The sequence below is a fragment of the Lissotriton helveticus genome, chromosome 3_1 (assembly GCF_964261635.1).
Source record: "Lissotriton helveticus chromosome 3_1, aLisHel1.1, whole genome shotgun sequence".
NCBI lineage: Eukaryota > Metazoa > Chordata > Amphibia > Caudata > Salamandridae > Lissotriton > Lissotriton helveticus.
The window spans coordinates 457,177,737-457,194,601 of record NC_136061.1 but is presented as its reverse complement, the minus strand read 5'-3'; the positions used below and the strand labels follow the sequence as shown (position 1 = coordinate 457,194,601).

At 41.4% G+C, this 16,865-nt stretch overlaps 1 long non-coding RNA gene across 1 annotated transcript; it reads right to left on the bottom strand.

Moving 5' to 3' along the window:
- Nucleotides 1-14,037: 14,037 nt before the first annotated feature.
- On the bottom strand, nucleotides 14,038-16,000 carry LOC144824627 (uncharacterized). Its single transcript, XR_013609023.1, has 4 exons — nucleotides 15,955-16,000; nucleotides 14,790-14,927; nucleotides 14,632-14,701; nucleotides 14,038-14,180 (listed from the first exon to the last, which is right to left on the bottom strand). It is a non-coding gene; the product is annotated as an uncharacterized LOC144824627 (long non-coding RNA).
- Nucleotides 16,001-16,865: the final 865 nt, after the last annotated feature.

Here is a 16,865-nt window from a genome sequence, read left to right as displayed (position 1 = left end):
CCGTTCATTAAGCCCGTCCGGGCTCTGTGTTCCCAGCTTATGAATCCAAAAGTTCTCGCGTTGCAGCATAAATTTGGTGTTATCTCTTCCTTCTTTTTTTCCCACTGTCTCCAATACAATATATTTCAATTGTGAAATGTTGTGCGGCGCTTCCATAAAATGTGTCGCTACTGTAGATTTTGTATTTTTCATCCGAATGTTAGATTTATGCTCCGTGAGCCTAGTTTTTATGCTTCTTTCTGTTTTTCCAACGTACAGTTTGCCACACGGGCATTTCAGGGCGTATATAACGTTTTTTGTGTTGCAGGCAGCATTTACTCTCAGTTTGACCTCTTTACCTTTCATTGGATGATTTATTGCATTACCTTTGATGATGCTGTTGCAGTTTCCACAGCTTAGGCATGGTTTCGTACCCTTATATTCTTTGGTCTGTGGTTGTTGATGCTTCAAAATTTCTCCCAGGTTTTGTGCTCTAGTGTGAGCAAAAATTGGAATTTGGTCAAAACGTTTTTGAAAGTCTGGTTCCAGTTTCAACATTTTCCAATGTTTGGTTATTATTCTTTTGAAATTATGACTTTGTGTCGAGTATTTGGACACCGCTACAATTCGTGCTTCCTCATGTTTTTTGACTGGTTTCAAAAGATCCTTCCTGTTTGTGGCATCCACTCTCTTTTTTGCGTTGTCTATAATTTCTTTGGGGTACCCTCTATTTTTGAACCTTGTTGCCATGTCCTCCAATGTGACTTCTACTTTCGTGCTGTCAGATATAATTCTTTTGACCCTAGTCATTTGGGAATAGGGTAGATGTGTTTTTAGACTTTGCTGGTGGAAGCTGGTGAAATGCAATAGGTTGTTTTTGTCCGTTTCTTTTCTGTACATACTCGTTTCGAATCCTTCATTTGTTCTGGTTATTCTTACATCTAAAAAGGTTACTGAAGTTTCAGAAATGTCCCAAGTCAGTTGTATACGACTGTCTACGTTATTGAATTCATTTAATACCTTTTCCAACAGTTCTTTTGAGGATTTCCAAATTAGAAAAATATCATCTATGTAACGTACGATGAATGTTGTATTGTCTTGCCAAATTTGTTTTGAGAACAGGTTTGTTTCTTCGTAGGTCTGCATAAAGATATTGGCGTATACCGGCGCCGCCGAATTTCCCATGGCTGTTCCTGTGAGTTGTTGGTACCAATGGTCTGCATATTTAAAATAACTTTGATATAGAGTGAATGTCATGAGTTCCATTAGAAATACCTTTAGTTCTTCTCTTAGTTCTGTGTTCAATAGAGCTTTCTCAATTGCTTCCATTCCTAAGTTGTGTGGTATCGACGTGTAAAGGGACCGCACGTCCGCTGTACACAAAATCACTGCTTCATCTGTATTTATGATGACTTTATCCAATTTCAACAAGAAGTCCGTTGTATCTTTAATGTATGTCCTGATGTTTTTCACTGTGGTTTGAAGGTGTTTATCAATTAATTGCCCAATGGGTTCATGTAAACTGCCTATGGTCGAAACTATAGGTCGCAATGGGGGGTCCATCAAGTTCTTATGAATTTTCGGTATCATGTAGAATACCGGACTCTTTGGGTTGCTTTTGGTTAGAAAGTTCTTGGTTTTAGTATTGATAGTCCCCATTTCATGTGCTGTGTTGATGATGCTTTCCAATCTTCTGGAGAATTCTGCCGTGGGGTTACCCTCAAGTTGTAAATATGTATTTCCATCTGAGATGTGTTCTCGCACCTTCATTTCATACATAGAGCTATTCATGATTACAAGAGCCCCTCCCTTATCAGCTTTAGTGAACCTTAATTCGGTTCTTTTGAAACCAGTCAAAAAACATGAGGAAGCACGAATTGTAGCAGTGTCCAAATACTCGACACAAAGTCATAATTTCAAAAGAATAATAACCAAACATTGGAAAATGTTGAAACTGGAGCCAGACTTTCAAAAAAGTTTTGACCAAATTCCAATTTTTGCTCACACTAGAGCACAAAACCTGGGAGAAATTTTGAAGCATCAACATCCACAGACCAAAGAATATAAGGGTACGAAACCATGCCTAAGCTGTGGAAACTGCAACAGCATCATCAAAGGTAATGCAATAAATCATCCAATGAAAGGTAAAGAGGTCAAACTGAGAGTAAATGCTACCTGCAACACAAAAAACGTTATATACGCCCTGAAATGCCCGTTTGGCAAACTGTACGTTGGAAAAACAGAAAGAAGCATAAAAACTAGGCTCACGGAGCATAAATCTAACATTCGGATGAAAAATACAAAATCTACAGTAGCGACACATTTTATGGAAGCGCCGCACAACATTTCACAATTGAAATATATTGTATTGGAGACAGTGGAAAAAAAAGAAGGATGAGATAACACCAAATTTATGCTGCAACGTGAGAACTTTTGGATTCATAAGCTGGGAACACAGAGCCCGGACGGGCTTAATGAACGGAATGAACTATCATGTTATTTATAATGGACTGTAAGCAACGATGGTTGTTTTTCCTTGAGCCGAAAGGGCATCCTGCGAGCACTAAATGTATAAATTTACTTTGTTCTTGTTTATTTTACGATTTAATCATGAGTACACCAAATTGCAACTTCGCTACACGAGACACGCAGTAGCTCTACCCACTAACATTACACAAGATTAGAACATATGAGGGTTCGATCCGCCTGTGGATTTCATTTTTTTTCCCACTAACTAATATATTTTGTACCCGACTAGGATTGAATAGGATCTTTAGTATCACACACCAGTAACTTTTGTTTTTCGTTTACTTTAATCTAACCGGCATAGAGAGCGATTAAGAGTCAGACAGGCTAGTTTGAAGTTTTAACGACCAGGTGAATCCCGCGGTCACATGACCTGAGATCTAACCTATAGAGTAACAGGATATTGACAGGTGTAAGAACCGGCCAGAATGGAGATGAGCATAGAGGAATGGAGAACGCTAGGAGAATCCTGATGAGGTGAGTTAGCAGTAGGAGAATGGCACGACACATTTTTTGAATAGACGATCTTGCTAGAATTATCTAATAGGGATAGGAACGCCATTTGACTCTAGTGATTTTATTTTTGGTTACAGCAACTGACCACGAAACAGATAGACAGCGACATGTAAGTGTACACATGTAAACAGGGTAATGGTCACACGGGCAAATAAGGTGTCATAGGTGATATTACAAAGTCACGGATTAACGCAATGTTCTTGAAAAAACTGATTGTTATTGGACATTGACTCATGGTGCTTATTATACATTTTTTACAGTGTTGATTCCCTGATGAAGGGCGATGTTAATACGCCCGAAATGCATTGGATTGAAAGGAAATTTTTGTCGCTGAGTTGAATAAGAAAAATGATATAATACAATTTAATGAAAATATTCACAAAGAATCACGAAATAATCATGAAATAAAAATGAAATCAAACGCAAAGAAATGGTGTGGAATCCTCTCTTTCGAACACAGAGGAGAATGAGGTGTGCCTAAGGGGATGTCTTTAATGTCTCATTGAAGACACAACATTCAGATTTAATTAGGCGCCCAGGGACGTTGGTCGCCACCCAAGGAGCACCCAAACTTACAAAACCGCTTGCTAATTTTACAGCTGTGCACTGATCCCTTCCATAGGTATTCATACAAGTTAGTCCCTGGGATACAGGAGCACGCAAATACAACCATGAGTAGTTACGAGGACATAACAAAAAGCACTGAAGCAAGGGCTGAAACTTTCGCCTTCAAAGAAACGGAAGCAGATCGTATTTACGCCTTAATAAGGGAAGAATTATCGCAGGAATCCTCCGCCCGGAACAAGGAACAAAATGTTAGACAACTAATTTACTTAACAAAGAGACAAATTAACCAAAAACTGCATGCAAGCACTCTTATTAAATACCACCGAGCCCAGCGCATACCGAGAGGCTTAAGAATTTCCTTGAAACCTTCCTTTGTAAGAACTCTAAACAATTTCAAGATAGATGGTTTGCAATACTAAACAAGTGCTCTCTAGACCTTATCCTTTTAATCATAGAGGAACTGTCAGGAATACTAGAAGACCTTACGAAAGAGATTGCCGAGGTATCCAATGAATTATCTCAAATGTTGACGGAGGAAGAATTGTCATCAACATTAAGGGAGATTAAAGAACAAATGGAAAAACACACGAAAGAGATAAATGAAAGGAAAATCAGAAAATTTAAAAGGGATACCCTCGATTATAAATTGGGGGAAGTATATACATGGGCTGACATCTACGCTCAAAAAAGAAGGAACCGCCCCTATTCAACCAACACAGATACATCGTCATCAGGAAGTGACACCGTTCAGAGGACTCAAAGATCTCAACCAAGTTCGAGACAACATGAACAAGCTCAGACAGAACAAAGAGTACACATAGATACAAGGAGTCAAGAACACACCCAAACTGAGTTACCAATGACCAGTATTCCTACAGCAATCCATCCTTTTTTAGATCAGGGCCAAGCCCAAAAAGGCGACCCCGGAGAGGAAAGAGCAAAAGACAAAGACAAGGAGAAGGAACATCCGAACACAAGGAGCACAACGGTACCAAAGAAAGACAAGGAGAAGAAGAAGACACAGACATAAATCAATTGGTGATCAACATCAGTGATTATCGACAGTGAGTATGTGAACTAAATCTGCTACAAAGAGGTACATCGTTTGTGCCAACCACCAACACAGACGCGTTAGAGCTAGAAGTAAGTTTTTTCAAACTTATGCGGAAACTAAGACTTCGTCACTTTTTTGATAATATTCTCCCTCAACAAGATAAAGAACCGGATGACGAACTATGTGGACTACGACCATCAAGTACCTTTCAGGCACCAGCAAGTCACAAAACCCTGGATTTGTTTGAAAAAATTGTAAAGCAAGACCTAGCAAAACTTAAGTGTGACAAGCGGTCTAAAAGAAACGTGACACAAAAAAGATCTGGATTGTTTGAGAAAACTTGCCAATAAAACCGAATTAAGGTTCACTAAAGCTGATAAGGGAGGGGCTCTTGTAATCATGAATAGCTCTATGTATGAAATGAAGGTGCGAGAACACATCTCAGATGGAAATACATATTTACAACTTGAGGGTAACCCCACGGCAGAATTCTCCAGAAGATTGGAAAGCATCATCAACACAGCACATGAAATGGGGACTATCAATACTAAAACCAAGAACTTTCTAACCAAAAGCAACCCAAAGAGTCCGGTATTCTACATGATACCGAAAATTCATAAGAACTTGATGGACCCCCCATTGCGACCTATAGTTTCGACCATAGGCAGTTTACATGAACCCATTGGGCAATTAATTGATAAACACCTTCAACCCACAGTGAAAAACATCAGGACATACATTAAAGATACAACGGACTTCTTGTTGAAATTGGATAAAGTCATCATAAATCCAGATGAAGCAGTGATTTTGTGAGCAGCGGACGTGCGGTCCCTTTACACGTCGATACCACACAACTTAGGAATGGAAGCAATTGAGAAAGCTCTATTGAACACAGAACTAAGAGAAGAACTAAAGGTATTTCTAATGGAACTCATGACATTCACTCTATATCAAAGTTATTTTAAATATGCAGACCATTGGTACCAACAACTCACAGGAACAGCCATGGGAAATTCGGCAGCGCCGGTATACGCCAATATCTTTATGCAGACCTACGAAGAAACAAACCTGTTCTCAAAACAAATTTGGCAAGACAATACAAAATTCATCGTACGTTACATAGATGATATTTTTCTAATTTGGAAATCCTCAAAAGAACTGATGGAAAAGGCATTAAATGAATTCAATAACGTAGACAGTCGTATACAACTGACTTGGGACATTTCTGAAACTTCAGTAACCTTTTTAGATGTAAGAATAACCAGAACAAATGAAGGATTCGAAACGAGTATGTACAGAAAAGAAACGGACAAAAACAACCTATTGCATTTCACCAGCTTCCACCAGCAAAGTCTAAAAACACATCTACCCTATTCCCAAATGACTAGGGTCAAAAGAATTATATCTGACAGCACGAAAGTAGAAGTCACATTGGAGGACATGGCAACAAGGTTCAAAAATAGAGGGTACCCCAAAGAAATTATAGACAACGCAAAAAAGAGTGTGGATGCCACAAACAGGAAGGATCTTTTGAAACCAGTCAAAAAACATGAGGAAGCACGAATTGTAGCGGTGTCCAAATACTCGACACAAAGTCATAATTTCAAAAGAATAATAACCAAACATTGGAAAATGTTGAAACTGGAACCAGACTTTCAAAAAAGTTTTGACCAAATTCCAATTTTTGCTCACACTAGAGCACAAAACCTGGGAGAAATTTTGAAGCATCAACAACCACAGACCAAAGAATATAAGGGTACGAAACCATGCCTAAGCTGTGGAAACTGCAACAGCATCATCAAAGGTAATGCAATAAATCATCCAATGAAAGGTAAAGAGGTCAAACTGAGAGTAAATGCTACCTGCAACACAAAAAACGTTATATACGCCCTGAAATGCCCGTGTGGCAAACTGTACGTTGGAAAAACAGAAAGAAGCATAAAAACTAGGCTCACGGAGCATAAATCTAACATTCGGATGAAAAATACAAAATCTACAGTAGCGACACATTTTATGGAAGCGCCGCACAACATTTCACAATTGAAATATATTGTATTGGAGACAGTGGAAAAAAAAGAAGGAAGAGATAACACCAAATTTATGCTGCAACACGAGAACTTTTGGATTCATAAGCTGGGAACACAGAGCCCGGACGGGCTTAATGAACGGAATGAACTATCATGTTATTTATAATGGACTGTAAGCAACGATGGTTGTTTTTCCTTGAGCCGAAAGGGCATCCTGCGAGCACTAAATGTATAAATTTACTTTGTTCTTGTTTATTTTACGATTTAATCATGAGTACACCAAATTGCAACTTCGCTACACGAGACACGCAGTAGCTCTACCCACTAACATTACACAAGATTAGAACATATGAGGGTTCGATCTGCCTGTGGATTTCAATTTTTTTCCCACTAACTAATATATTTTGTACCCGACTAGGATTGAATAGGATCTTTAGTATCACACACCAGTAACTTTTGTTTTTCGTTTACTTTAATCTAACCGGCATAGAGAGCGATTAAGAGTCAGACAGGCTAGTTTGAAGTTTTAACGACCAGGTGAATCCCGCGGTCACATGACCTGAGATCTAACCTATAGAGTAACCGGATATTGACAGGTGTAAGAACCGGCCAGAATGGAGATGAGCGTAGAGGAATGGAGAACGCTAGGAGAATCCTGATGAGGTGAGTTAGCAGTAGGAGAATGGCACGACACATTTTTTTGAATAGACGATCTTGCTAGAATTATCTAATAGGGATAGGAACGCCATTTGACTCTAGTGATTTTATTTTTGGTTACAGCAACTGACCACGAAACAGATAGACAGCGACATGTAAGTGTACACATGTAAACAGGGTAATGGTCACATGGGCAAATAAGGTGTCATAGGTGATATTACAAAGTCACGGATTAACGCAATTTTCTTGAAAAAACTGATTGTTATTGGACATTGACTCATGCTTATTATACATTTTTTACAGTGTTGATTCCCTGATGAAGGGCGATGTTAATACGCCCGAAATGCATTGGATTGAAAGGAAATTTTTGTCGCTGAGTTGAATAAGAAAAATGATATAATACAATTTAATGAAAATATTCACAAAGAATCACGAAATAATCATGAAATAAAAATGAAATCAAACGCAAAGAAATGGTGTGGAATCCTCTCTTTCTAACACAGAGGAGAATGAGGTGTGCCTAAGGGGATGTCTTTAATGTCTCATTGAAGACACAACATTAAGTCAGAACCCACCTCAGATCCCAGGGTTAACCCAACTATAGCCTTGGGAGGTACACTACCACTACTAACTGTACTAGGGGGGGTGCAGGTGTCTTAGGGACAGTAGTGGTAGGAGTTTGGCCTGTCTTGGTGCACTCACTAAACCAGTGAGTCTTACTTTTACAGTATTGGCACCATGGTTTCTTAGGACCATCATTCTTCTTCTTTTGGGAAGTTTGGGACCCACCCTCCTTAGATTGTTGGGGCCCTGTTGAAGACTTCTGGTCATTTTGCTTATTCTCGTGATTACCCTTCTGGTCTGCTTTCTTCTGGCCACCGCCCTGGTTCTGGTTCTGCTGCTTGACCCTTGTCCTGACCCATCTGTCTGCCTTCTTTCCCAATTCTTGGGGAGAGGTCAGATCTGAGTCAATCAAGTGCTGATGCAACAACTGGTTCTGACAATTATTTAAGATTTGCTCTCTCATAATTAGATTATACAATCCTGTGTAATCAGTAACTTTACTTCCCAGTAACCAGCCTTCCAAAGCCTTAGTGGCACAATCAACAAAGTCAGTCCAATCTTGAGCCTGAGTTTTCTGGGTGTCTCTGAACATTAACCTGTACTGTTCAGTTGTTAAGCCAAACCCATCAATCAGTGCAGTTTTCAAGACTTGGTAATCATTAGCATCCTCATCTCTAACAGTGAGGAGCTTATCTCTACCTTTGCCTTCAAAGGAGAGCCACAATATAGCTGCCCACTGACTCTGGGGTACCTGCTGTACTTTGCAGGACCTCTCCAGAGCAGTTATCCACTTGTGGATATCATCTCCTGTCTTATAGGAGGGCACTATCATGCTCAGGTTTCTGTTATCAAAACTCCTGTCTTTATCCCTAGGGATATTGCTGCCACCAGTGGGGACTACCCCACTCAACTGTTGCTCTCTGGCAAAGGCAAGTTTCTCTTTGGCAAGGGCAAGTTCTTCCCTTTCAATCCTCAGATTCACTTCCCTCATCTTTGCTTCATGCTCTCATCTCTGGGGGATGTCAGCCCTCTCTGAGAAGATGCCTGAGAGACATGGGTGTGAATAGATCTGTTAGAGCATCTGGAGTGAGATCTAACTCGTCTATTCCCAAGGTTAGGCCTGCTTGAGGATGGTCTTGGGGCTCCCCCAGTACCACCTTCATGTAGGCTTAAGTTGGCCCTTGTGAGTCTGCTGACTACCACTGGACCTCTGTCTACCTCCTCCCCAGAGGACTCTTCCTCTTCCTCCTCGTCTACATTCTCTGTTTCAGGGGGGTTGGAGTTATGATTCCCTTCTAAGGGGGGCATGCTCCCATCTGGATTAGAGGGGCCTGGGTTAGAAGCCCTTCTAGCATCATATGTCTCTAAGAGACCTAACAGAAAAGGAGTTGTAGGGTTAGAACCCTGTTTCAATTTCCTGGAGGTACACAATTGTCTCATCTCCTGGAAACTGAGGGCTGCATATCTGGAAAGGACCTGTGGAGGGTCACTAACCACTAGGGGAGTCTCTGAAGTCTCTCCATGGGTAGACATGCTTTCTAGTGAGGTGTAAGTGATGCACCTACCTACACTATGGGTTTTCCTACTGATCCCTTGCTAAGAGTTGTAGTCAGGGTGTGCTAGGCCCTTTCTACTACAACAGCTGGTTCAGTAGAACTCAGAGTATTTCTAAGCTTGTTATATGTACCTAGAGTACCTTATGTGATCTTTCAAATGATATTTCAAGATTATATTTGGTAAAAACAACAGCAAGCTCAAATCCCCACCGCTGCACACCAATGTGAGAAGTTGGCCTGATATATGATGCTCACTAGTTCTAGTGATCACCTTGTATCAGTCCAAACAACCCTTATGGTGATTGGTTGTAAGTCAACCTTATAGACCAGCTATCCTAATGATTTTTTTCACAAGGTGCCCAGTCCTACCAGGGACACTACAAAGACAGATTCCACATTTGGGGCAGTTGGGGGAGCCCCAAGGCTCTGAAACACTGGCCAACTCTAGTGCCTGGTGCAGAAGAAGTCAGCCCATCATCTTTGTTGCTCCCACTGCATGGGAGACCCGCCTTTATGCTCCTGCGGTGAGGAGCAGCATTTGTTCTTCTGGGACCTGGGGTTGGGGTACAGGGACCCGAAGTCTAGTTCCAATGGCCTACTCTCCTTTATGTTTTGAAGTACCACTTTTATACCCAGTTCAGTTTGTAGTTTGGGGACACTCCTTTTGTCTGTCCCTAAAATGGGCTCTGGTCAATTCTCCATTTTTGCCTGGTTTTGGCTCTGGCATGGCTAATGAAACAAAAGGCTGGTGCAAGGTCTTTTTGTGTGTGCTACGGAAAGCCCCTTTGAAGTGTGATCAGGGCAAAGCCCAACTCCTCCCCAGACATCCTGTCAGGAAGACCCAATTGTGAGAAGTTGGACTGATATATGATGCTCACTGTTCTAGTGATCACCTTGTATCAGTCCAAACAACCCTTATGGTGATTGGTTGTAAGTCAACCTTATAGACCAGCTATCCTAATGGTAGCATGGACAAAGCAGTCTTAGGCTAAACTCTTTTGGCATGTGAAGCCAGTTGTTTTACCACAATATAACCCCTTGAATACCAGATGAAAGGACACCACACAGGTTGTTATGAAAATAAACAGTATATTTATTAATAACAAACACCTCTGAACTCTTTATGAGGTCAGAGGGCTAAGCACATGACAATCTCTTAGGAAAAAATACGATAAGTTGCAAAAAATTACAATGGTGCCCTAGGGGCACGACAAACCATATACTAAGTAAGTGGAATGTGAAATTCGATAGAAGGAATGGAGCTGTCCAGAGGCTGTAGGATCGCTGGGACTACGCTATCCTAACTTTAGGTAAGTAATAGGAGGCCCACGGAACGCGTGTGCAGAGTGTGAACTCACACGCGAGATGAGTAACAACGTCTATGGACAGTATAGTTTAAGTAAAAGGTAAGTACGGACAATCCTGACTAGTTAGGACTAAAATGACTATGGAACTGGACACTAGGACAGATAAACTACCCTTGAGCACCGAAATGCTCTTGTTACCTCACCCACGGGCTGCGGGTGCATAGGTGTCAAAGTGTGTCGGGTTCTCGCGTTGAAGTCTATGGAGCCTGAAGGAAAAGATGCTGCAGGCGACCAGGAGGAAGATGTCCGGTGCGATCCAAGGGTGGATCGGTGAAGAAGAGGACCTGAAAGCAGAGGGGACAGTGTTCAAAGTCACTAGCCAGTGACTGGAGTGGAACCAGGAGGGAACCAGATGTCGTCGTCGCGATCAGGTGAAGAGTGGATGCTTGTCTCTGCAGCCACGTGGACCAGGAGATGTCTTCGACAACCAGAATGGAGGCAGGAGCTGTCCCACGCAGGTTTTCGCTGTTGGCGGTGTCGGATCCGGATTTGGACTCAACAGGCCTTGGCAAAGGCAACCCACGCGGTGAATGAAAAAGGCTTCTGGTGCGGACTAGGAGAGTCCGGGGTGCTCCTCTTTTGGAAGGGAGCAAGGGCCAGTCTGGAGCAACCAGACCAGCAGTGAAGATGTCAAAGTTCGTCATCTAGGAGGCCACTAGCCAGCCGGCAAGTGGCCAGGCAATGCGTCAAGCAGCAAACAAGCAGAAGGGCCCCACGCAGATCTCGTGGAGGCTGGAGGGCTGATCTTCGGTGCAGGAGCTGCTCGGGGCTGGGGCTTTTCAATCTCCAAAGCACTTGGTCGAGTTTACCTCGGGAGTTGTGCTGGAAGCGAAGTGCAGTTTCTTTCAAGATGGTCGGTCCCACGTGTCTCGTCGCACCCATGGGTCTCAGCTTTGCTGCAGATGTGAGTTGAGGTCGGAGAAGTCTGGGAATCCGGGTCTCGTTGGGCTCTGAAGTCTGGATCCACGAGGGAAGACGACAAAGTGAAGCCGCTGGACGCTTAATGGTGCCTGCTTGTGCAGGGTGGACACTCCTTGCCCACAAGGGAGATTTCTTCAGTCTTCTGTGTAGAAATTCAAAGTCCAGAGTTTCTTCTCGTAGAGTTTCAGTTCAGGATTAATCTAATTTGGAATGGGACCAGCTCCTACCTTTATTCTCCTAAAGGGGGCTGCACTACTGACTAGGTCCCTCCTCTGGGTGGGACCAGGAAGGGGGGTGGCTACACCCCCTATCCTTTGTCCGGTTTTGCGCCAGAGCTGGGGCAAGGATGCCCCAGCAACTGGTTTGAACCGGTGTATGCACAGGACACCTTGTGTGCCCCAGGCTTGTCTCATTCCTTTCAGGCCTGTCCTACCCAATACACAAAATCCTGTCTGGGGTGGTTCTAGCACCTCCCAAGGCAGGAAACCCTTTGTCCAAGCCTCCCTCGCTGGAAGGACTCCCAGCAGCAGGAGGTCAGACTTATGTCTGTTGTGGCAGCATCCATTTTGTGATGCCAAGGCTCGAGTTAACTTTAACCGGGGTTCTCAGTTACATACATGTCGTGCCCCTCTAGAAGGGTGGAATGCTACCCCCGTCACCAGAATTGGCGAAGGGGTAGTATTCCAATTCGTATGAGACCTTACTCGACATGTTTTGATAATGTTATACCAGAGTTAGCATTTATCCGCGAGGATTATAATGCACTTAAGAGTATATGGTATAGCGTTATCATGGAACAGCTATTAGGACTTGGTTCTGCAAGCTGCAGACGGGCTCAGCTCATGCCAGAGCACCATCTCACATGATTCCAAGCACTCTGCCTTCAGGATTGATAAGGCCTGCCATAGGAGTGACTGATAGGAATATATGTGTCCATTTTAGGGTTAGATATAGGTATACTATATCTACAGCAAAGGGTGATTACACCACCTTGCCCCAGCTGTCGTGCAGCCAGTTGTGTCCGTTTTAGATGGCCAGCCAGGGGTGGCATAATACATGCTTCAGCCCCTGGTAGGCCCTGGGTACACCTATGCCCTGGATACCTAAGGTACACTGTACAGGGACTGATAAGGTGGCCCAGTACCAATTGGTAAATGCACCTAAAGTACATGGTTGTCAATTTAGAGAGAGAACAGCTAGGCTGTGGGTCTGATTAGCAGGCCCACAGCCAGGGAAAGTCGTAAACCAGTGAAGCAAAAAAGCAAAAATCTGGGGTGACCATAGGATTGCAGACCCCACTCTCCTACACCAATCCCCTGTACACCCAGGCCCTTTCGTGCACTGTCTGGCTCCAATACGCATTTCCCAGTAGGAGAGCTATGCCCATCCCAGGCAGCTGGAAACTCCCAAAAATGTTAGGCACAAAAATGCCAACTTTCTAAAACAAACAGTAGATGATGCGGAGTTGGGATGTACTCAAAGATTCTAGTTTAAACAAATTAATCATTTATACGAACTTGAATGAGACTTGAACAAATAATGTGTGCACCCGGTCAGGGGCTCTGCAGGCCACCTAGTTCAAAATGAAAAGAAAATTACCCAGAAATGTATCCAGGAATACCCAGTGCACTACGAACAAATCAATATATAGTGTACATAACGTTATCAAAACAATCGTTGATGCTGTTCTGTTGTTCTGATTGTAAACAACAGTAATCCATCCAGTTTCCAATGAATCAAAGCTGAGAATCAGATCTTCAAACCATGAAGTTGATTGAAATCTGCTTTATTCTTGATAGTCGCAGATGTAGTGTAGTTCACAAAATGGCAAATAATGCTGCGTGTAATCAGCATAAAACAACAGAACTTCAAATATCCCAAGCTGAGAATCAGATCTTCAAACCATGAAGTCGATTGAAATCTGCTTTATTCTTGATAGTCGCAGATGTAGTGTAGTTCAAAAAATTGCAAATAATGCTGCTTGTAATCAGCATAAAACAACAGAACTTCAAATATCCCAATGCATTTCGGGCTTTTCACATAAACCCTTCGTCAGTGGAATCTGCAATGTATCAATACACTGCTTTTAATGAAAATTACATGAAATGAAAAAAATCTCTAATTACAAAAACATTCTATCAGAGTGTAAGAAAAGTTATTCAACAAAGCAAGTAGTCAAGAGAACGCAAGATACAAAAAACAATCAAGAAAATAACCAAAATGAAAGGAATTAATTTTGCTCCAATGTCAAGAGATCCACATAACAATAAAAATGCAATTAAAAAATTAACAATACCAGATCATATATTACAAAAAGAAATGTATTTGATACAAATGTATACATATTTCATAAAAACGTTACATTAAATATTTATCATTGTGGAAAAACAGTTGCAGACGGAGCGTTTCGATATATTTGGTTAACACCTTCTTCAGGACAGTTTTTCTAAATAGTGAGAAACATACAATTAATATCTTTTTTTCAAAAGAAGTAAAAAACCACATTAAATGTAGATACTGACATTGAGCTTATTATTGACAAAATGTCTTCTTTTGTTAGTCCCTTCTCATTGAGTGTATCTGATACTTAACATGAGCACCAGCACTAACTTCAAATTATTTAAACAATCAGCGTAGGACACAACATAGCACGTACAGTACAGTCTACATACCTAAACACATCAGAGGTGATGATATACTTAAATTTATCTACCACTTCTGGATATTTAAAAACGACAAAATTAAAATCATGTAATGAGAGACAGATCGTTACTTTCTCAGGAGATTCAACCTTCGCTAAGAGAAGAGAAGAAATGTAGATTTCATCTACTGATTGCACTAAACTAATTTATTGCAATATCACATTATAGAGGCTCTACTAACTATCTATGACGTACCTTATAATGAAGGATGTTCACAGTGTATGTGTGTACACCAGAGCCACCGTGGATAAATCGATTTGGTGTGCTGGAAAACAATATTAGTGCAATCACATTATTACCTATTAGAAGGATGTCAGACCCAATGGTCAAATTTCGGAGTCACCCGAATTTACCTAATATGATTATTAAATAAAACCAACCCTGCTGGCGTGATTGGATTGCTGATATCAAGCTGATTTGCTTTGATAGCGGTGCATAGGCCCAGCCGTGGTGTTGTAGACTATCGCCTGATCTGGCTTTAAAATAGCCACCTATAAACAAATAATGTTTTGTGTAATTCACGTTTTATTATAAAACCAGAAATTTCGACTTGGTTACGTACATTTCTAAGCCATCCTAATCAATTAGCTGTGGTATTACTGCTGTATTCTACTTTAAGGGAACAAGTTATGTCTCTCATGAATGCTATGATTATATTGATACATGGGTTACCAATTTGATATTGGCCTTGTCCGTTGTTCTTCATCACTTGCGCATAAGGCGAGCATAATAAAGATAAAACATTAGACCTCATTTTTGTTCCAGGAGTACTATAATCTTATGCGATATCCCTCCTTCTTGCCGTTTCATTTGAACCGTTATACCATGGTTATGGTGATTTTAATAAATCATGTTTCTCTAGCAGCTTCTGCCCTCATTACACCCAGATGAACGGATTCTGTTTTACTAGACGTTATCGTTCTGATACAATCGGGTTAACTTTTCATCTAAATCTTGTTTTACCTGCGTTTTATCCACTTTGGATGCATGTAGTTAAAATAAAGCATTAAAGCTCTTGTTGGCCATAATAGATCTAGTATTGTCTGCCGGCTCCCCATTTGTAACGGTTGCATCCGGACATTTACAATACAGTATTAATGTTACAGGGCGCTGGTTACTTCGGGACTCTTTCGCTGGCACCCCTCATTCGCACCCATTATACTATTCAGACTATCGATGTACATATTGTTACTGCGTTAAATGCTTTTAGTAGTTATTTGCCTAGTTAATCCGGGTGCAGTTGTTTTTATATATACCACATGCGGAACGGGCGGCAGACTAAGTTGCCTTAATACAGAACAACTGAGAGGGCCGTAAAACAATGATTCTCAAGGAACTTCAACCCTCAAAATGCCTCCAACTTGCCTACATCGGATGACATGAGGGTATACTATCACTGCAGATACAATTAACTATAAAATTAAATTTATAAATGTCACGTACATACGAGCGACTAGGTATGATACCCTACATAAAGCTGCTGGTACAGGGATATAATGACGCCCCACGCCCACGCACCTGATAAATTCCTTGCGGCCTCCCTGCTCGCAGAGTACAACTTACGGGTCAGGATCTAGAAAAAAATGTCCTGCCTGGTGTTGTTTAAATACGCCTCTGTGCGTGTCCCACGGGGCTACGTCAGTGATAAAACTGAAACTAACGGTTTTAAAAAAAAAAAAAGTGATGAAGTGTTGCCGGGGATTTCAAGAAAACTTTATTGACTAGTGGTAAACGTGGTTTAACATATCTAGACACCATGTCAAATGCTATATGTTGAGAGCATAACTCTGCATACAACATCTGAAATGAACAGAGTTTCCACGAGTTATCTTTAAGGGTAATGCAGTGTTTACTGTGTAATCCAAACAACATCAGTCATCATGACAACATTATTTGTCATGTGTACTCAAGTAAGATATACTGGTCATAGATCCAAGAACTCCTATTCAACTCATCTGCAAAGACGTGCCACCTAGCTTCTTCTTTCAAGGACAACAGTAATTTACCTTAGTTACGCTGCCAGACATTCCTAAGCTCAACTAAGAGCCTCTGACTCCCTACGTGATCATTTTATCTATATTTTTTAACTATATAGCAAGCCACTCATTTACTCAAAGGGAACAGGTAATGGCGCGAGGATGCACTAACCAGTAAAATATAGGTGGCGATCTTCTCTGTTCAGTATGTACTGCACCAAAAAGAGAAGCTGTACTTCCATGTAATACAACAGGATGGCATATATGTCTAAGGGGGATACTTTTATTCTATTCACCATTGTTTCCACCCTTAACATACACTGCAGTGTTCGTTTGGTCCATTTTTCAGGTGCTGGTTATGCTTTTGAACTTTGACATAGCGCAAGCTTAACTGTTTCACAGTACTGCCAAAGGAACCCTCGGGTATCAGCATGCTCTCCATTTTTTCACCCT